We start from the raw sequence: 21,932 nt of genomic DNA on the forward strand, positions 1-21,932 counted from the left end.
GCAAACTGAAGTCTTCCTTCTCTTCTATGTGATATTTTCAGTTTTTCCCACTGTATGGCTAACACTTTCTGAGTGCACTCTATAGGTCTCCCAGAGTTGTTTATGTTCATGGATAGTTGATCTTTTCTGGAGAACAGGAAAACTGGGTTCTCCCACATTGCCATGTTTTTGCAACCCTTCCACTAATTTTCAGATGAATGAGATTATTTCATAAAGCAATGGTGTTTAATATGTTTAAGTTAGCAACTAATCAACTTTTTTTTCTTCCTCACTATTATAAAAAAATATAACTCTCTTTTCCTGGCTGTAACAGAATTTCAAAGAGTGAAATTCGGTTTGCTCAAATATTCATACACTGACCATTCATCTTCTTGCTATTTCCTGCAAAGAAGATCAACAGAAACAAAACAAGCCTGGGATTTTGACTATAAGGAGTCCTGGAGTCTCAAAAGAAGAGAAATTAATACCTTAAAAAGAAATGGAGGACCCAAGTTAGAATAAAGGGACTTGTATCCCATATTTGGAGGAACATGTATGTTTGGTAGGTACAGATGTGGTCTCTTCTGATGACCCTTAGGGTTACTGCCACCTCTTCCATAATATGTCCCATGTCTCCATTGTTAGAGACAAACTACAGAATGAAAGAATCTTGAGAAAGTACTCTCTTAGGTTCATACATTATTAGTGTATCTTGAGGGTAGTTAACACTGTGTGAAATCAGAATTCAGCTTTCACAGGTGGAAAATTCTCAAATCCAGTCATTCAGCAATTATTCTTTTTGATTATCTCCTATTCAGGATACTCTATTAGAAAAAAACAGATAATAGTCAAATTTAAATGCTACCATGATTCTTCTACAACATAATATTCATGTATATTTGGAGAACTTTGGTCTGTCACATTATTTTCAACACATTAGGTTTTAGAATAAGTATAATTTAGGAGAAAAGCCTAAGTAATTACACCTGAATTACATCAAATTTTAAACTGTCAGGTCACTGAGGAGTAGAGATGTAGCATTTTTACGTTTGTGTGCCTGCTGTAATGATATATTCCAGTTAAAGCCGTGAAAGGAGGTCAGTGAAGCTAAAAGGAACATAATTTCCAGAACAATATCATAGCAGTAAAGAGCACAAGGTCTAGCATTAAATGGCTTGATTTGAGACCAGTCTCTAATCGTCCTCAAAAATTCCTCCCATTGAGAACTTTGGGAATTTATATAATTTTGCAGGGCTTGATTTTCTTTTTATAAAAATAATGGTAATGGTAATTCCATCCTCATACATAAAATATGTAAACATTTAAAGTCACAGTATGCCCATGGTAGACATGCAACAGGGTAATTAGTATGGCTTGTTAAAATTTCAAATATAGTTAGTCCAATTAAATGGAAACATGGAATATGCATTTTGGCCTTTAGATATCGAGGTTTCCTCAAGTGCAGGGTCAATTGCTGTATGATTCAGCTGTAGACATTCTTGCATTTGTAACCTGGATGTATCATATTTTTTCAGGTTTTAAAGTAAAGCTTCCTACTTACGCCTTACCGCAGAAGTAAAGTTTTTGGTTATCTATGTGGTTTTTTTTCCCTCTCCTTTCTTTCTTTCTTCCCTCCTTTTGTCCTGCCTTCTTCTCTTTTCCTTCCTTCCTTTTTTTTTTTTTCACTGCATTTATTACTAACAATAATGGTGTTTTTCTTTTATTCTTGTCATTCTCAAAAACCATGTTCATTGATGGATAACCTATTCTGCAATTTATCAGTCTTGAAATTTTGAAATCGATTTAGCACTAACAATATAAAAATATAATAGTAAAAGTAGACGTGCTAATTTATGAATCTCTGTTAAATTATCAAAAAATACATGCTTTTTTAAAAAAGATACATGTTACGTTTTTAGCTTTTGAAATTAAATATTATAAATAGCATCAAATGTTTAAAACATCTTATTGAAAGTTTTTGGTAGTTGAAACCTGATTTTAACTTAAGTAACATATATTTTTTTAATTATAAAAAACACTAATAAAATAAACACATTGAGTAGGCAAAAATGCCCACATTTCAATTTGATGGCAGGCATGCATCACTATTTTTAGGGGGAGGCTTAGTATATTAGATGCCTATGTCATGATGGTCAAGGTTTGAACACTTGGTAAGGGTGGTCTGACCCTTATATGTTGGTATTGTCAGTCCTGCTTGTTTTTGTTTCAGTGTTATCTTTATCCACCTCAAGGTATATATTTACTTATTCATTTGAATTTTTGGTGCATGAAGTTAAATAAATTTTATATCTTAGTTTATGACATGTCATTTTCATGACAAGATTTTACTTTAATTATTTATGTTTCCCCCTTAACGTTTCACTATCCTCGCCATCCTTTTCCTCCCATAAGCACATAATCTTCAGATTTTGTTACATTTTTGTTTACATAGTATCATCTCACTGAAAGGAAATCTAGAACAAAATGCCAAGATCAAAGTGAGGATGCAGAGAAGGATCGTGACTGTCACTGTACTTCACAAAGGCCCCTTATTTAAAGTGTTTTCTCAAAACTAAAAACAACAATAATGAAATAGTTAAACTACAAGTATCACTACTTTCAAATGTTTTGCATTTACTACTTTAAGGCAACAGAAAAAAGTTAAAGTGTATATCCTATTCCCCAGAAATAACTGTTCAAAACAGATTTTTCCCATAAGGTTTACATTACTGGTTGAAATTTCTTCCCAACCTTACATTACAGTCCATACATTTTTATTTGTTTAAATGACAATATAGATGTGAGGGACTTTACTATGAGCTGTAGAGGATCTGAATCATAATTATATGATTTTAAGAGGCACAGAAAAACTGACAGCTACTGGTTTACTATAGCTGCCTCTATATGCCTCAGATTTGAATAAAGTAAGAGACTACAATGGATGATGGAGAGGGACACAGCGTGAGAGATAAAAATACTCTTCTATATTAATTATAAATTGATGGTGCAAAAACAATGGAGACCCTATTCTCAGTTTTTGACAGAATGCAAAAGTGCCGCTTTTCTTGAGATGGCAGAAGATGGGTGGGAAAAGGGGCGCTGGGACTCCTACATACAATCGCATTCACTACAAATCAATGCCTTATAATCAAATGACAACTGGGATCCCTGCTACACGGGATCAGTTCTGTTTATATAACGAGCAAAACATACTACCTAAAAAAAATAAATTCTACTTTTGTTTTTAACTGCTTTTTCCACATTGGTTTTCCACATTTTTTCTAATATTCTAGCATTTCTGTAGATGGTGATGGCAGCAGTGAAGTAACACTGTAACTCTGATAGAGTGAAAGAATCGAATTAATCATTCCAAATTCTTGAAAGCAAGCATCATGCCCTGAACTTGCTTTACATTAATGATGGCTCTTTGCAAGAGAGCACGCAAACTGGAGAACAGTAAGTCTCTATTATGCAATTTTTGATACAAAATCAATTTGTTTGCTTTAGATTAGTAACGACCCTCTCTTTTATATTCATAAACTCATGAGTATAGCTCTCAGTTATAAGATGAGTTGATGAGAATGAAGGATGGACTTAGCAAAAGTCAATTTTCACCAGACAGCAATAAAGAGACCGTGCATCAAAACTGTACTCTACTGAAACAGAGGACACTAAAATGAGAAATAAAAGTAAGAAGACATAGAAAGTAAAGGTACAATATAAGTTTACAAGTATTTGCAGCCAGAGTTGTCCAAGTCCTAATGAGAAAGGCAGTAACTGGACATTCATCCAGTATCACAGGCAGTCCACAAGTCAGCAAAATATGCGTGGTAATGAAGCAGAGAAAGTAACAAACAGGTATAACAGCTGAAGACGAAAACAATCAGTGAATATTTTATAAGCCCATTAAAACCAGGACATTTTGAAATGGGAAGAATGGTACATTGACGTCAAATGGAAAAGATAATTTGTTACAGATTTGTTATTAGATATCTCTAATACTAATCACCACCGACATCGTCATCATAGCTAAAAGTCATTGAGTACCTACCATGAGTCAATCAGCTCCTCCAGGAGCTGTAAGAGTTCCCATAGCCTTACCATGAGATCAAATAATTTGCCTTAAGGTACATAGAATTAGTTTCAAATCTCAGTTTTTCTACTTCATTCATCAGTAGAACTTTGGCAAAGAGTTTAAACCCTTTAACCCTTTGCTTAATCATGACATAGTACATTAGATCAGTTTTGCTGTTTAAAAAAACGTACTTTATTTGCTGTACATCATTTGTATCATTGATGCAGTATTTTACTCTTAAATAAAAGAACACTGTGTTTGCTTATGAATGTTTAAATATAATATCCTTTTATTGAGTTTACTTCTTCTTTGACATTTCTTTTAGGGTTTACATGCAACAGTCATTGTTTATTCTTTCCTAAATACTAAATATTTTACCTCAAATTCACACTTAGCATATCAGTTCTACAAAGAAATGCCTACAAACTGATCTACTGGCTTATGTATAGGATATAGTTGTTGGGTTTTTTCCTAGGATGATTTCTCAAAATATTTTGGCAGGATATCACTAATTTGACAAGCTATCAAGTTGTAAAACTCTGGTAAAAGCAAAATACTATATGGTTTTATTTGCCCATGTTAAAGACTGAAGTCCAGCATATCTCTATAATAAAAAAAAACCCCAGAAAATATACATTAAGCATCTATATAGCCTACTTCTCATTCCCAAGATTATGTTGGAGTACATAAAATACCCCCAACTTTATACATTTTTCTAACAAAGAGGATACTCATATAGCAAATTTAAATCATAATTTTAATCTTTTATTTCAGCTGTAGAACAAATAATTTAATTTTAAAGCAGATTTATCTTCCTAAATAGGCTAAAATTTTTGAAATATGATCAATTGATTAATCAAGTTATTGGATGATATAAAAGTGCCTAAAAACAGAAAAATAATTCTACTCCACCATTCCATGAAGTAGAATTGGAACAAGTCTTTAAAACTGTATATAATTGTCAGATATAAAAAAAAATGGAAAACTTATAGGATATAATATAGAAAACTTATAGAATATGGCATCTAGATTCAGTTATTCATTCTAATAACTATTACCTAGTTCAGGGAATTTGTATTAATATTGATATTCCTTCCACTCACTGCAGCCTCTTGGATATCAAAGTCATGATACATAGATGCAAAGAGGTTCCCCTACTCCATTTATTCTGAACAGCTTGTTTTTCTCCTTGGTAGTTTTTACAATGAGGGAAAAAGGAGATGACATATTAGATCTCTCATTCAGTGAAATTTCTGTTTAGCCTACTACTAAAAATTTTACTTTTTTAATAAATTTCTTCTTCCATCCAGCTTCAAGATACATGTTTATCTGCCTTTTTCAATTTTGGTACTTTGTTATTCTGATAACAGAGAAGGGTGTGTATTTTAAAGCTGTCATCTGGGAATGAGTCTGTCTATCTATATTTTCTGTATCACTGGCAGGTAGGCCAAAGAGTTTTTCTACCAAATTATATTCCCAGCAGGAGTAGATGTAGACACTCTAACAAACTCTGGGCACAGTGTCATCTGTATCTGTGAAAGGGACCAATCTGCATGCCATCTGGCACCAGAGACTTGAACTACTTGAAGTCATATTGGAGACATTTTGGCTCTGGCAATCAGGGTTACAGCTATGTGGTAAGTTAAATGCTTCCCATAGAGCTTCTGACAGGAGTATTATAACCCTAAAAAAGACAAACTGGGTGGTATCATTGGGCTGGCTAGAATTATGGTAAAAAAATAAAGACAACTAAGTTGGGAATTTCTCTTTTTGTGAAAAATCCAGAAGGGCCTATGTGTCATAATAATTCACAATATTTAAGTTCATCCTTCAAAAATAGACTACTTTTAAAAATAAAGGTATTAGCCTTCAGACTCAATAAAAAAGGATAAGAATGTTCTTTTCAAGGTGCAGCATACTGTGTCTGTAAGTAACAGCTTGAGAGAAAATTACAGTCATTAGGGTGCAATGGTAAAGAGTTTTATTTCTATTTAATTCAAATTAAATCTGATTCAAAATACACGGGGAACAGGGGTGGTTACTGCCAGGGATGCTATTAAAGCTTCTGTTCAGCACTTCTGCAGTCTCTTTTTAAAAATGAGACTGACAGTATCATCCCCACCATTGCCCTTCTGTTTACTCTCCCTTCACTACTACCCTAAACACAACTGCTTTTGGTTGGAAGTAGTATCAGGGAGACAAGATGAAAGGCAAGAGAAGGAAGGAATGAGTGGAGACAATTAAATATCACTGCTGAGAGAATAAGTTTAAAAAATTTTACTCACCATTTCCAAGACTGGCTGTATTTTTTTTTTTAATGTTTGTTTATTTATTTATTTATTTATTTATTTATTTATTTAAAAAAATTTTTTTTAATGTTTATTTATTTTTGAGACCGAGAGAGACAGAGCATGAATGGGGGAGGGGCAGAGAGAGAGGGAGACACAGAATTGGAAGCAGGCTCCAGGCTCTGAGCCATCAGCCCAGAGCCCGACGCGGGGCTCAAACTCACGGACCGCGAGATCGTGACCTGGCTGAAGTCGGACGCTTAACCGACTGGGCCACCCAGGCGCCCCTGTTTATTTATTTTTGAGAGAGAGAGAATGTAAGCAAGAGAAGGGTTGAGACAAGGACAGAGAGAATCCCAGGTAGGCTCTGCCACTGTTAGAGTTGAGCCCAATGTTGGGCTTGATCTCATGAACCATAAGATCACGACCTGAGCCAAAATCAAGAGTCACAAGACTCCCCACTCAAGTGCCTCCCCACTCAAGACTTTTTTTTTTCAATTTTTTAAAACTTTGTTTTTAATGGGGGCACCTGGCTGGCTCAGTTGGTTAGGTATCCAACTTCAGCTCAGGTCATGATCTCATGGTTTGTGAGTTGGGAGCCCTGCATCAGGCTCTGTGCTGACAGCTCAGGGCCTAAAGCCTGCTTCGGACTCTGTGTCTCCCTCTGTCTCTGCCCCTCTCCTGCTTGCACTCTGTCTCTCTCTCTCTCTCAAAAATAAATAAAACATTAAAAAATTTTTTTAAATTTGTTTTTGATGTTTGTTTATTTTTGAGAGAGAGAGACAGAGAGAGAGAGAGAGACAGAGTGCAAGCAGGGGAGGGGCAGAAAGAGAGGGAGACACAGATTCTGAAACAGGCTCCAGGCCCTGAGCTGTCAGTACAGAGCCCGATGTGGGGCCTGAACCTACAAACCTGAGATCATGACCTGAGCTGAAGTTGGATGCTTAACTGTCTGAGCCACCCAGTGCCTCTAAGACTGGGTTTTTAAAAGAAACTCTGTACTTGGTTTGTGATGCCATCATTTTTAAATGAATTTAGGTATTAATGTAATATCTTTTTTTCTTACAATAACTTGCTCGTGATAAAGTAATTTTCATATAAATGTCTACCAACTTTCAATAAAATAATTAATGTATTTGTTTGAAATTTTGTTCCCAACATTTCAGCTTAGTTTCTGCCCATTATAATTTGCTTAATTCTCTCTATTTAGTTTTTGGCCCTTTTATTCATATCAGCCACAGAAATGTTATCTCTAGTAAAGCATTCCTCCTCTTTCCTTCCTTCATTTCTTCCTTCTTCCCTTATTACTATCTTTGTTTCATTATCTTTCACTCATGGAAATAGATTTTATTAGTTTCCTGTGGCTGCTATAACCACAAACTTCGTGATTTAAAATAACACAAACTTAATATAACAAAATTTGACTGACAGTTCTGGAAGTAAGAAGTCTTGAAAATGACCTGTCAGCAGGGCTGTATTCTTTTTGGAGATTCTAAGGGAAAATCCATTCCTTTCCTGTCCTAGCTTCTAAAAGCTATCCATATTTCCTGGCTCACGCTCCCCCCTCCCCATCCCTAATAATGGCACCACAATGACCTCTGCCTCCATTGTCTCCATCTTATAAGGACACTTGTGATTATACTGGGCTCACTTGGAAAATCCAGAATAATTTCTCTATCTCAAAATTCTTAATTTAGTCACATCTGCAGTGTTCTCTTTGCCCAGTCAAGTAATGTATCCATAGATTCTGGGGATCAGGACACAGACAACTTTGTAGGGATATTGTTTTGCCTACCACATACATAGAGGGCACCAAGTGATCATATCAGAAGGTAACAATTTCTACCAGTGTTAACTGCCATGTCAGTGTGACAAATGGTGTAATGGTGCTATAATCATCAGTGTGAAAATAAAAGAAATTTCATTTACAATGGATTTGAGAAGGGGTGCCTGGGTGGCTCAGTCAGTTAAGCATCCAACTCTTGATTTTTGGGTTAGATCATGATCTCATGGTCAATGAGATCATGCCCTGTGTCAGGTTCTATGCTGATGGCGCAGAGCCTGCTTCCGATTCTCTCTCTCCCTCTCTCTCTCTCCCTCTCTCAAAATGAAAAAATAAAATGGATTTGAGAAGTGCTGAAGGGGGAGCTCTCATGCAGGTTCCATTGCTGTAGCCTGCATAGCCAGCAGGAAGAAAGATAAGAATTATCTTGACAAGGGACGACATTTTTCACATAGAAATTTCATCTACTGCTTTTTGGAAAAAGTAGGAAGATCCCTCTCTGTTACAGCAACAACTCACTAACCACTGCTCACAGCCAACCAGAGATTGCCATACCTCAAACTCTTGTTCTTCTCCAGTGACCTTGTGTTCAAAGCAACCCTCTCCAATTTCCTCCTAAAACCTAATAAAAGCTGACCTCCCCTTTGTCTATTTGTGCTTGCCTATGGTTCACCACAGCTTGCATGTCCCTAACTGCAATTTCTCTGCTATTCCCAAACAAAATCATTCTGCTAGTAAAATAACTGGCCATTTTACTTTTAAGATTGACATCAGCAATATTCTCTCAGATGGAAGGAAATCACTTGCCTGGCTCTAGAGAATCACTGATTCACTTATATAGGAGTCTTATTGAACAGTCCTGAGGCAATACAAGAAATAATCTCTCTTCTCAAGAAGCTTAAAACCTACTATCAGTAAAAAGGTATGCAAGTAGATAATTATAAGAGTAGGCAAAGTGGTTAGTGCCTTAAGAGATGAATCAAACACATCAGCAAACAGAGAAAATACTTCCAATTAGGCTTACTGGTAAAGGCTTTATTTTCATTTATTTATTTAGCAAATAGTTATACAGCTCTTACTTTGTCCCAGACATTATTCTACATATTTTTCACATTTTACTCATTTCAGTCTTATAGCAATCCTCTGTGAAACACATTAGTATCATCCTAATTTTACAGATGAGAAAGCTCAGACACAAATAGGTTAAGAAAGTTAAGTAAAATCACATACTTAGAAAGAAGTCTGAACCCAGGCAGTCTGGCTCCAGATTCCCTTTCTTAACCATTATACTAAGCTACCTTCTAGAGTGAGCCAACAGACCCTCATAAGTTTTGTATTAAAAAGTCTGGGTGGCTCAGTTGGTTAAGCAACTTTGACTCAGGTCATGATTTTGTGGTTCCTGAGTTTGAGCCCCGCATGGGGATCCCTGCTGTCAGCGCAGAGCCTGGATGATAAAACAGGAAAGCAAAGGACACACCAATTCAGTTGAGTATCATAGCTCAATTATCTAGAATAGTATGAAATATGTAGCTATATATAATTCTGTACCCACACATTTATAGATGAGCAAAATTCCAAACTATTGGATCATTCTAGCTATCTAAGAGCATCTTAAAACTCTGAAATTTCCTTAGTCTGAACCTTGAGTTGGGCACAAACAGGAAGTCCATAGAATTTTGGTTTGAAGAATTTTGGTTTAGTAGCAATTACCTGTCACGTTATTTGGATTATTTCAAGTCTGAAAATTACTCTCAGTTCTTACAATATATTTTTCTCATCATAAGAATTATTAAATTATATGTAACTTCATATAAACATTATACTGGTAAATAGCTTTAGAATCAGACATACTTGGGTTTGGATCAATCACATCTCTGCTACTGCCAGTTGTGTGTAACATATGTGTCTCCTGAGAGCTTCGTTTTTTCGTCTGTAATGTGGGTACAGAAACAATTACTTACTTCTTCGAATGGAAGTTAAATAGTGAATATTGAAACACATAGTGCAGAACCTGGCTGGCACCTATTAATTGTTCAGTAACTTTTAGTTGCTGTCACTACTATAGCCAATTTTTTATAATTTTTATAATGACATAATATGGCAAGGATTGCATTTTAATGTACTAACAACAGAGCAAACTGAAAATTTTCAATGTTTAAGAAAGTGTATTTTTGAACAATGCTAAAGGAAGTGGCAAAGTACAGAAGTTAGTTAAACAAATTTCTGAATAAGATACACTGGGTCCGAACTCTATCTTCATGACTTACTATACTTACATCTGTGTGACTCTGAGTATGCCAATTAGCTTTCTCAGTCTAATCTTGGCATTCAAACAAGGTATGAATAATACCATACATTTAATAAATAATACATATGAAAAATTAATACACTGCCAGAAATATAGTAGATACTCAGTAAAAACTAAATTTTTGTTTAACAATTCTAATTGGACTCCTATTATTTCTTTCTAAGTGTTATTTGTGATAAAATATTTAAAAATGATAACAGCAAGGTAGAAAGATAGCAAATTTTTGGCACATCAGTGTTTGATCAAGAATTTACTAATGATTTTAAGATAACATATTATTTACATCATTTACATTACATATGACCCATATTTTACATTGGGTCATAATAAATTTTGACAAAGATAAATTGTATCTTTATGGTTTTTTTTTTCCCCACTACATAGGTGTATGCCTAAATTAACCCATTTTTTTTTTTATAAAAGCAGTCAAATTCATCACTGTTTTAGGACAACTGTGTTTCCAAAAAATACAAGCTGAAAGTAGTATAGTATCCAATTTTGTTGACATTAGATTTTTAGGATTTATTTACACAGTCTAATTAGTAGTTGCTGACTGAATCAAAGAAATCAGTTTGGAAAAATTAGTACATTCCCTGGCATCTGTTCTTGGGTCATTATTTACTGAATCTTCACTTTTACAGCAGGAAGGGCAATTATTATAAAGTTAATTGATAAACTAAGTGTTTCCATCAGCAAGAAAGAGTTGATTTTACAACTGCAATGGGTCTGAAAATTTTAAAGAACATATTCAGGCAGTCTCAGATTTATATATATATCTCCCTCAATTTATGATGGGGTTACATCCTGGTAAGCCTATCATAAATTTGAAATACCATAAATCAAAAATGCATTTAAGGGGCGCCTGGGTGGCGCAGTCGGTTAAGCGTCCGACTTCAGCCAGGTCACGATCTCGCGGTCCGTGAGTTCGAGCCCCGCGTCGGGCTCTGGGCTGATGGCCCGGAGCCTGGAGCCTGTTTCCGATTCTGTGTCTCCCTCTCTCTCTGCCCCTCCCCCGTTCATGCTCTGTCTCTCTCTGTCCCAAAAAATAAATAAACGTTGAAAAAAAAAATTAAAAAAAAATGCATTTAAGACATCTAATGTAGTAAACATCATGGCCTAGCTTAGCCTACCTTACACATGCTCAGAACACTTATATTAGCCTACTAGTTGGGCAAAATCACCTAACACAAAACCTATTTTCTAATAAAGTATTGAATATTTCATGTAATTTACTGAATACTGTGCTGAAAGTGAAAAATAGAATGGTTGTACAGGCACGGAATGGTTTAAGTATAATTGTTATTTACCCTCGTGATCACGTGGCTGACCGAGAGCTGTGGCTGCCATTGTCCAGCATCACGAGAGAGGACTCTCCCACATATCACTAGCATAGGAAAAGGTCAAAATTCAAAGTACAGTTCCTACTGAATGCTTATTGCTTTTGCACCATCATGAAGACAAATAAATCATAGGTTAAACTATCATAAGTTGGGGTTGATCTGTATACAGCCTCCTTAATACCAATAATTTTGGCTAGCACTTCCTGAGAATTTCTAGGGCCACTTTACAAGTACCACATTATCTGACACATTAAAATTTATGTATAGATAATTTACTCCCCACCCTTATTTTTCAGATGAGTAAACTGAGGTTTATCTGAGTTAAAAATTTTGCTCAAGGGGCGCCTGGGTGGCGCGGTCGGTTAAGCGTCCGACTTCAGCCAGGTCATGATCTCGCGGTCCGTGAGTTTGAGCCCCGCGTCAGGCTCTGGGCTGATGGCTCGGAGCCTGGAGCCTGTTTCTGATTCTGTGTCTCCCTCTCTCTCTGCCCCTCCCCCGTTCATGCTCTGTCTCTCTCTGTCCCAAAAATAAATAAAAAACGTTGAAAAAAATAAAAAAATTTTTTTGCTCAAGTCATATCATTGATAAGTGGAAGATCTGGGACTTGAATTCAGGTATGGCCACTTCTAAATCTCATATTTCTAACTATTATATTTTTAATATCTTTACAGATCATCACAGAAAATAATAACTCTAAAGATAATAACAAGAAATATCTGCTTTGGTATGCTGTCAATAAATAATACTTTTATCTTCCAAAGCGCATCATACAATGTTCTTTACTTCTATCCTTGCCACCTTCTTCATCATTAGGATTCCCTCATCATTGTTGTTGGCTGGGACCCCTGCATTCCTCTCAACTTCCCACCCTCTCAGCAATGGCAGACCCATCCCATTTATCCTCTAGCCTGACCCCCTTTACTCTTTGACTGCTTGTCTGCTGTCCTAAATGTCTGGAGTAAGATGTCCTGGGAGAGAACACCAGAATAGGTAATTCTCACTTTCTCCATTGCAAGCATCAAAACACTAATTTTGGATGCTACATAACAACTTTGATAAAATGATTAGTATGTTCAGTCTGATCATATTAATGGGGTTTTCTGTGAAAAGTAGATTAAAATAGTAGATTTCTGTAAAAAGTAGATTAAAAATACATTTATTTCATATATTTACATACTAAAAAAATCTCTGCTTTTTAAGAAATTATTGTTTTTAAAAAAAATTTTAACGTTTATTTATTTTTGAGAGAGAGAGAGAGAGAGAGAGAGAGAGAGAGAGAGAGAGAGAGAGAGAACATGAACGGGGGAGGGTCAGAGATAGAGGGAGACACAGAATCTGAAACAGGCTCCAGGCTCTGAGCTGTCAGCACAGAGCCCAACATGGGGCTTGAACTCACGGACCGCAAGATCATGACCTGAGTCAAAGTCGGATGCCTAACTGACTGAGCCACCCAGGTGCCCCAAGAAATTCTTTTTTAATGCTTATTTATTTATTTTTGAGAGAGAGAGCATGCACACATGAGCTGGGGAGGGGCAGAGAGAGAGGGAGGCAGAGAATCCCAACCAGGCTCCGTGCTATCAGCACAGAGCCCCACGTGGGGCTAGAACTCACAAACTGTGAGATCATGACCTGAGCGAAAACCATGAGTCAGACCCTAAACTGACTAAGCCACCCTGGCCCCTTTAATAAATTCTTATCACTTTCAAGGTTAATTCCAACAGATAATTAAAGTCAAATCAAAGGAGGGAGCTTTTAAAATTCTAGCCAGAGTTTTAATATTGAATACAATGTATTTGTAACATATGGATGGAGAGGTTTTAGTGTCAGGCTAGCCTCAAGTTAGCTATTAATCCTGAAAAAAACTGATTAATCTTTTTGTATTTTTAAATCCTTATCAGTAGAATGAGATATTTTTGCAATGGAAGAATTAAGTAGTCTTCTGTTACCTATATTTGGTATACCTAGAATAAGTCAATTTTCAAGATGGAGCAGGAAACAACTCCTAGATAAAAAAATCAAAACTATAACAGAACAAAGAAAATACTTGCAAATAAAAATCAGAAAGAACAAAATAAAAATGTTTAGATTCAGATCATCACTGTGCCACAAAGACTCTCCAAACTTTGAAAAAATAAAACTTACCAGATTTGGCCACATATTTAAAACTCATTGAATATGGTGACTGAGAATCAGATAGGCATACAGAACAATAGATTAGACCAGCAGTTCTCAACTGAGGCCTATTTAAACCTCCAGGGACATTTGGCAATATCTTGAGACACTTTTAGGGTGTCATCACTGAGAGTTAGAGTGCTAATAGAATCTAGTGGATAGAAGCCAGGGTGCTGCTACACATCTAATAATGCCCAGGACAGTCTTTTCCCACCTGAAACGAATTACACGGCCCCAAATATTAATTGTGCCAAGGATGAGAAATCTTGATAAATATCAAGATAAAATATCCAAATGAGTAAACAGTTTACAAAAAATAGAACTTCTACCAGCCAGTGCAATGCAATAAAACCAAGGGCTCCCAAAAGGTTAAAACAGCTAATATTATTTTTTAATTTTAAATTATTATTATTATTATTGTTATTATTATTATCTGAGAGTGAGTGAGTGAACAAGCAGGAGAGGGGAAGAGGGAAAGGGAGAGAGAGAATATTAAATAGGCTCCATGCCCAGCACAGGGCTCAATGTCACAATTATGGTATCATGAGCTGAGCCAAAATCAAGAGTCAGATGCTCAACCAACTGAGCCTCCCCTGCCCGCCTGCCAAGCTTCCCTATTTTTTAAATTAGTTTCCTCTTAGATGGATATAAATTATTTAGGTTACCTGTAGAATTATAATCAAATTGGATTTATCAAACATTTCCACCCCTGTCCTCATCAAATATTTGTAAGTATGGTTTCATTATATATTTTGTTATGAAAGATCAATGACTAAATGGTGGTGGCACAATAAGATGAGATAATAAATTGAATTATGTGAGGAAGGATATATGTGGAGAAATAAAGAGGAAAAAGAAACAAATTAAAGACTAACTGAGGTAAGCAATATGAGAGGCATTGACATTTCAAACAGAAAGAGTAGGGTATCTCCGAGTTTGATTTGTGTGTGTTTACTACTATTAAGTTGCTACTATTTATCCAAATATTTACATATATATTTGGACCAAGAGTAAGATATTTTTATTATGACTATGAACACTAAATAGTAATAGCATGAGCCTCAAGTAGAACTAGTCTCAATATTGTAAGTGCTATTCATTATTATTAGCTATCATGTCATTGTGTCAAATTCTTAATTTACTCAACAGTAACATGGTGCAAATAATATTATGTATTTCATAGGGTTTTTCAGGAATAAATTATATAGTATACAAAAGGTGTTTATTTTAATATTTATCTTATTCTTCATGCTCATTAAATATTAGATAAATTTAGACAATGGTGTTTATGATAATGACCTATGAGGATGTGGTAGGTATGACACTAAGATGAGCAGAAATGGCCAGTAGGAAGAATGAGTCCAGTCTGACAAGGAAAGCATGTTATATGAAATAGTGGACTAGGCTAGAGAAATAGATGGTTATGACAAAATCGGTATGATATCAAACTTGCAGCAAGTCCAGGAGTCTTCTAAGAAATATTATTAGTTGCTTACCAAAGGACTAGTACCTAAGAGATTATATAATTACAGACTTCATGAGCAAAAATCTCCAAGGTCAGGTCTAAAGAAAAAAAATGCAAGTTTCCTTTATCTTCCCATTGCAACCTCTGCAAACCTATGTGTTAAGGGGATCAAAACACAACTGGTTTACCTTGTTGCTGATTAAAGAACCATCAGGGGAGCCAATGCAATGCTCTTTAGGGACAAAGGAAACATTAGATCTTACTTGTAGGCTAAGAATACTCACACTCATTCTAGAATTACTAGTGGAAAAGAGATATTGAGACATAGAGTGCTGGAGAAAGAACAGGGACGTCGATCATAAAAGAAAGCAAAATAAATTGTTCTATAGTTATTAAAATACTTTTCTATTATGTGATTTAAAAAGGAATTCATGTGTGTGTTGGCAGGAGGTATATGGGAATTCTCTGTACTTTGTTCAATTCTGCTATGAACCTAAAACTGCTATAGAAATAAAATCTATTTAAGAAAATGAATCGGTATGATAATATCTATCTGAGAAACCACTTAGGAAGGTGTTTTTTTTTTTAATTTTTGTAAGTTATTTATTTTTTAAAGATTTTTTAAAAAGTAATCTCTATACCCAATGTGGGGCTCAAACCCACAACCCAGAGATCAAGTTGCATGTCCCATTGACTGAGCCAGCTAGGCACCCCAGAAACTGTTTTTTTAATATAGAAGAAAAAATAAACTATCTGTCCCATTCATTACTGAAAGTTATCATTACATTGTATGTCTACTATGTGACATTAGTTCTACATACCTTATCCTTAACTTTCACAAAAATCTTGAAATATTGCTAGTATTTCCTTTAACTGATGAAAAACTGGGGATTAAATAGGTTATGGTGACAAAGTTCACATTACTAATATATGTCAGACCTATAATTATAACCCAGGTCTCCAAATGCTTTGTTTAATACTTTACTTTAATACTAGACTGTGTTATCTCAATTGGGTCCAATTAATACATCATTTTCTTCAGAAGATGGCAGCAACAGATACATATAGAAAGGGAAGGCTATTTTCATCTTTTTTTCAATACCCAAAGAACAGAGACAATAGAAAAAGCTCTCTAAGTTTAATAAAGTTGAAAGCACACTAGTATTTTTAATGGAATTTTATATTCTTTATTTTCAACCATTTAAAAATGTAAAAGCCTTTCTTAGCTCAAAGGCTGTGCAAAAACAGGTGGTGAGCTTGATTTGGCATAAGCACTATAGTTTTCCCACTCCTGAATTAAAATACTATGCCAGTACTGACAGTTCTTTAATCCCTCTTATAGTTTTTTTCACATAATTTTCTGAGTTGGAACTTATATAACATAAAATCAATCACTTTAAAGTGGACAAATCAATGGCAGTTAGTATATACATGATGTTGTGCAACCACCACCTCTATCTAGTTCCAAAACATTTCCATTACAACAAAGTAAAATATTTTACCCATCAAGTAATTTCTCCCAATTCCCCTTCTACCTAGTCCCTGCCTACCACCAATCTGTGTTCCATCTCTACATATTTTTCTATTCTGGATAGTGCCTATAAGTAGAATCATACAATATGTGACATTTTATGTCTGGTTCTTTCACTTTGCAAATGTTTTCAAGGTTCATCCATATTGTAGAATGTATCTGAATTTCAGTCTTTCTTTATGGCTGAATAATATTCAATTGTATGTATATACACTATATTATTTACCCATTCATCTGTTGATTCATCTGGGCTGTTTCTACCTTTTTGGCTATTGTGAATAGCACTGCTATGAACATGCATTTACATTTATTTGCCTGAGTGCCTGTTTTCAATTATTTTGGTATATACCTAGGGGCAGAATTGCAGGGTGAAGTGGAAGTTCTAAATTTAACTTTTGGGAGAACCATTAAACTTTTTCAAAGCAGCTGAATCATTTTCAATTCCAACCAGCAACATACAAAGGCTTTAATTTCTCCATATGCTCATCAACTGCTGTTATTTTCTATTTTTACAATTATTGCATACTAGTGAGTGTGAAGTGATGCCTCATTGCAGTTTTGATTTGCATTTCTCTAATGACTAATGATGTTGAGCACCTTTTAGTGTACTTGCTGGTCATTTATATACCTTCTTTTGAAAAATGGCTATTCAAGTCTTTTGCCCATTTTTTAATTAGGTAGTTTGTTTTTTTGTTGTTCTAAGTGTTCTTTATATATTTTGAATACTTGTTCTTTAACAGGTACTTGAATTGATGTTATTTTCTCTTATTCTGCATACTGTCTTTTCACCTGCTTGGTAATGTCATTTGATACACAAAGGTTTTAATTTTGACGAAGTCTCAGGTATCTATTTTGTCTTCTATTGCCCATGCCTTTGGTGTTCTAGCTAAGGATCCATTGTCAAGTGCAAGATCATGAAGATTTACCCCTGTATTTTCTTTAAAGAGTTTTATGGATTTAACTTTTATATTTAGGTCTTTGATTAAGTTTGAATTAATTTTTGTAAATAGTATGAAGGAGGAATTTAACTTCATTATTATGCAAGTGAATATCCAACTGTCCCAGAAACATTGTTGAAGAAACTATTCTTTCCTCATCAAATAGTCTTCTCATCCATGTCAAAAAAAATTAATCTATTGACCACACATACAGGTTTACACCTGTAATCTAAATTCTATTCCATTGGTCTACTTGTCTATATTCACACATTGTTTTGGTTATTGTAAATTTATAGTGAGTTTTGAAATTGGAAAGGGTGACATGTTTGTTTTTCTTTGCCAAGTTTTGTTTGGCTATTAAGGGTCCCTAGAAATACAAAATAATTTGAAGAGTTTTTCAATTTCTACAGGAAAAGGCTATTGTAATTTTGATGGAAACTGCATTGAACCTGTAGATCACTTTGGGTAGTACGGACATCTTAACAATATTAAGTCATGCAATTCATGAACAGAGAATGGATTTTTATTATTTAAGTGTTTCATTTCTTTCAATAATATTTTTTGTTTTTCATTTAATACATCTTTCACCTACTTAGTAAATTTTTTCTAAATATTTTATTATTTGGATGTACTATAAATTGTTTTCTTAATTTCCTTTTGGACTAGTCATTGCTGATGTAGAAAAACAATTGATTTTTGTGTGTTGATCTTGTACCCTGCAATTTTGCTGTATTTGTTTATTAGCTCTATTTGCTTTCTTTCTTGGGATTTTCTACATATAGAATCATGTCATCTGTGGATACAGGTAGTTTTACTGATTCCTTTCAACTATGGATGCCTTATATTTCCTTTTAATATCTAATCATTCTAGATAGAACTTCCGTATAATACTGAATTGCAATGGTGCAAAGTGGGCCTCTTTCTCTTGTTTATAATATTAGGGAAGAGCTGCTCTTGCTCCTACACAGTTCTGTACCCTCTTTACACTGTCATAAATTATATCTGGCTCAACAACATAGATTTATCATTATTTTTATGCATTTATTTCTTAACTCATGTAGGAAATATAAAGTGGATTTAACAGCCAAAAACATTGTCACTAATACTAGGTTTTATGTATGCCAATGTAGTTACCTTTACTAGAGACTTTTCTATTTTCATTCAGCTTCCAGGGAACCTCTAGTGTCCTTTGATATGAACCCAAAGTACTCCCTTTAGCATTTCATATAGGGCTGCACTGCTCTGGTAATGAACTCTCCCAGATTTTGTTTATATGAAATATCTTAATTTATCCTTGATTAAAAAAAATTTCCTTGATTTTTGACAATTTTTCCAGACATAGAATTCTTGGTTGACAGTTATTTTTCCTTTCAGCACTTTAAATAATCATCCCATCGCCTTTTGTTCCCCATGGTTTTTAATAAGAAATCAGCTGCTAACCTTACTGAGGATCCCTTGTACATAATGAATTTTCACTTGCTTTCAAAATTATTTTCCTTACCTTTCTACAGTTTGATTATGATGTGTCTTGGTATGAATCTTTGAATTTATCCTATTCAGAGTTTATTGAGTCTTGGATGTGTATATTCATGTACTACATCAAATTTGGAAAGTTTTCAGCCATTATTTCTTCAAATAAACTTTCTGTCACTTTCTCTCTTCTCCTTTTGGGACTCCACAATGCTTTTGTTGATTGGTTTAATAGTATTTAACATTTCCTTAGGCTTTGTTCATTTGTTTCATTCTTTTTTTTTTTCTCCTCAGAACTCAATAATTTCAATTGTCCTATTTTTAAAATGACTGATTCTGTCTTATTTCTGTTCGAATCTACTGTTGAATACCTCTAGTGAATTTTTTTTTCAGATAATTATATCTTCATCTTTAGAATTTCCATTTAGTTCTTTTATAGTTTTTCTTTATGATATTCTCATATTTTCTTTATGATTTCACATCACTTTTTCCTAGTTACCTTTTATTCTTTATAGATGGTATCCTTTAGATTTTTGAGTATATTTAAGGCAAATGATGTAAAGTCTTTGTCCAACAATTCTGATATTGGGCTTCCTTGGGTATGGTTTCTGTTAATTTGCTTTTTTTCCTGTGAATGGGTCACAATTCCCTGTTTGTTTGCAGGCTATATGATTCTTTATTGTTGAAATCTGGGTATTTAAATATCATAATATGGATGTTTCAGCCATATCTTTTGCACCAGGAGGCTGTGGATTTTTCTTTTTTTTTAACTTTAATTTTTTTTTTAACATTTATTTATCTTTTGAGACAGAGAGAGCAGGAGCAGGGGAGGGGCAGAGAGAGAGGGAGTCACAGATTCTGAAGCAGGTTCCAGGCTCTGAGCTGTCAGCACAGACCTGACACAGGGCTTGAACCCATGGACTATGAGATCACAACCTGAGCCGAAGTTGTACACTTAACTGACTGAGCCACCCAGGCACCCCTGTGGATTTTTCATTCACTTTAAATTTTTTTTCAAGCAATTTGTGCCACTTTTATACCTGACTAAATTCCATATTAGGCGGAAGAAAGATAACTGCCTTACATAAGTCCTTCAGGTATCCCTGCCAGTAGGTTAGAACGGGCAAACACAATAATTTGTAAATAAGTTTTACATGGTGAGCATTGGGTTTATATGTAAATGATGAATCACTAAATTCTACACCTGAAACCAATGCAACCATATATGTAAACTAACCAGAATGTAAATAAAAACTCGAAAAAAGTCTTTTCTGCTTTTTCCAGAACCAGGGACCAGGGTCCCACACTGGGAATGTGGACCATGGTCATCAGGACCACTGCTGAGCCATGCAGGGGGTGGAGTAAAGGCAATTAAAAACACCACAAACTTTCCTGCCTTTTCTAAGTTGTTTTTTATCCTTATTAGCCTGGGTGATATAAACCTTTGCTTTCCAGAGTTCTAAAAAACTTGATTTTGACCTTTTCTGCATAGTTCTCTATGTTTCTGTGGAAGAAGGTAGTTTGAAGGAGCTTCTTACTCTGCCATGTTGCTGGAATCACTCTTCTAGACTTGGTGTTCTGAAAATAAATTCTCATATACTGCAATCAGGGTAAGATTATATCATTTTTTTTATTGTTTTTCAAATTTTCTTAAGAGAGCTGGGAACATTGTGGGTAACACTATATACTTATTAATTTCTTTATCATATTTGCCAATACAGATGAGCATGAACATAATTATGTTTACATCAACAATAATTAAATAGTATTAAACATGACGTGACTTTTGGTATAATTCTCTTTATGAAAAAACTTTTTGGCTTTAAATTTTAAATAAACTCCTCATTGTAGTACTCAGCATGGTTTTTATATGTTCTTCAATTATAGTGCAAAGAACATACCAGAAAATAATTCTATTTAATTATTAATTTTCCCAAGCATGATCATCTCTGACCTACATCTGTTTTTATAAATATTACTAAGAAGTCTTTATTACCTGTTTCTCCTAAGAATAAGAGCTGCTTTAGAGGAGCCTGGGTGGCTCAGTTGGTTGAGCATCCAACTTCGGCTCAGGTCATGATGTTGCAGTTTGTGGTTCAAGCCCCTGGTTGGGCTCTGTGCTGACAGCTCAGAGCCCGGAGCCTGCTTCAAATTCTCTCTCTCTCTCTCTCTCTCTTTCTCTGCTCCTCCCCCACTTGTACTCTGGCTCAAAAACAAATAAACATTAAAAAAAAGCTGCTTTAAATGAAGCAAACAAAAAGATACACTGAAAAAACATATAATGTTTAGGTGTTAATCTAGATATGATTTAATCTGTCTGAATGTTTATAAACGGCATAGTCTTTCCCACCACATCTACATGCCACTATAGCAAAGTTCTAATCAGTCGTTTGAATGATCTGCCACAACTCCAAATCAATTCTTCTGAAAAGCACTAGTAGGAAAGTGGCATATTAGAGCTTAGAGAATAGCAATGCCGATGGTGATGTTCAGTCAGCACATCTTGGGACAAGTGGTTGGGAGAAAGACTAATAAACTTCTTTTTCTTTTTTTTTTTTTTAAATTGTTTTTTCAACGTTTATT

The 21,932-nt window shown here is 34.8% G+C and overlaps 1 long non-coding RNA gene across 1 annotated transcript in view; it reads right to left on the minus strand.

Annotated features, from left to right (window-relative positions):
• The window catches only part of LOC122488179, a 114,675-nt gene that overhangs the window by 81,283 nt on the left and 11,460 nt on the right, over positions 1-21,932 (minus strand). Inside the window, exon 2 of the long non-coding RNA XR_006298583.1 lies at positions 9,977-10,055. This is a non-coding gene — a long non-coding RNA (uncharacterized LOC122488179). The remainder of the gene's footprint in view (positions 1-9,976; positions 10,056-21,932) is intronic.

Source organism: Prionailurus bengalensis, chromosome A2, assembly GCF_016509475.1.
Source record: "Prionailurus bengalensis isolate Pbe53 chromosome A2, Fcat_Pben_1.1_paternal_pri, whole genome shotgun sequence".
Lineage (NCBI taxonomy): Eukaryota > Metazoa > Chordata > Mammalia > Carnivora > Felidae > Prionailurus > Prionailurus bengalensis.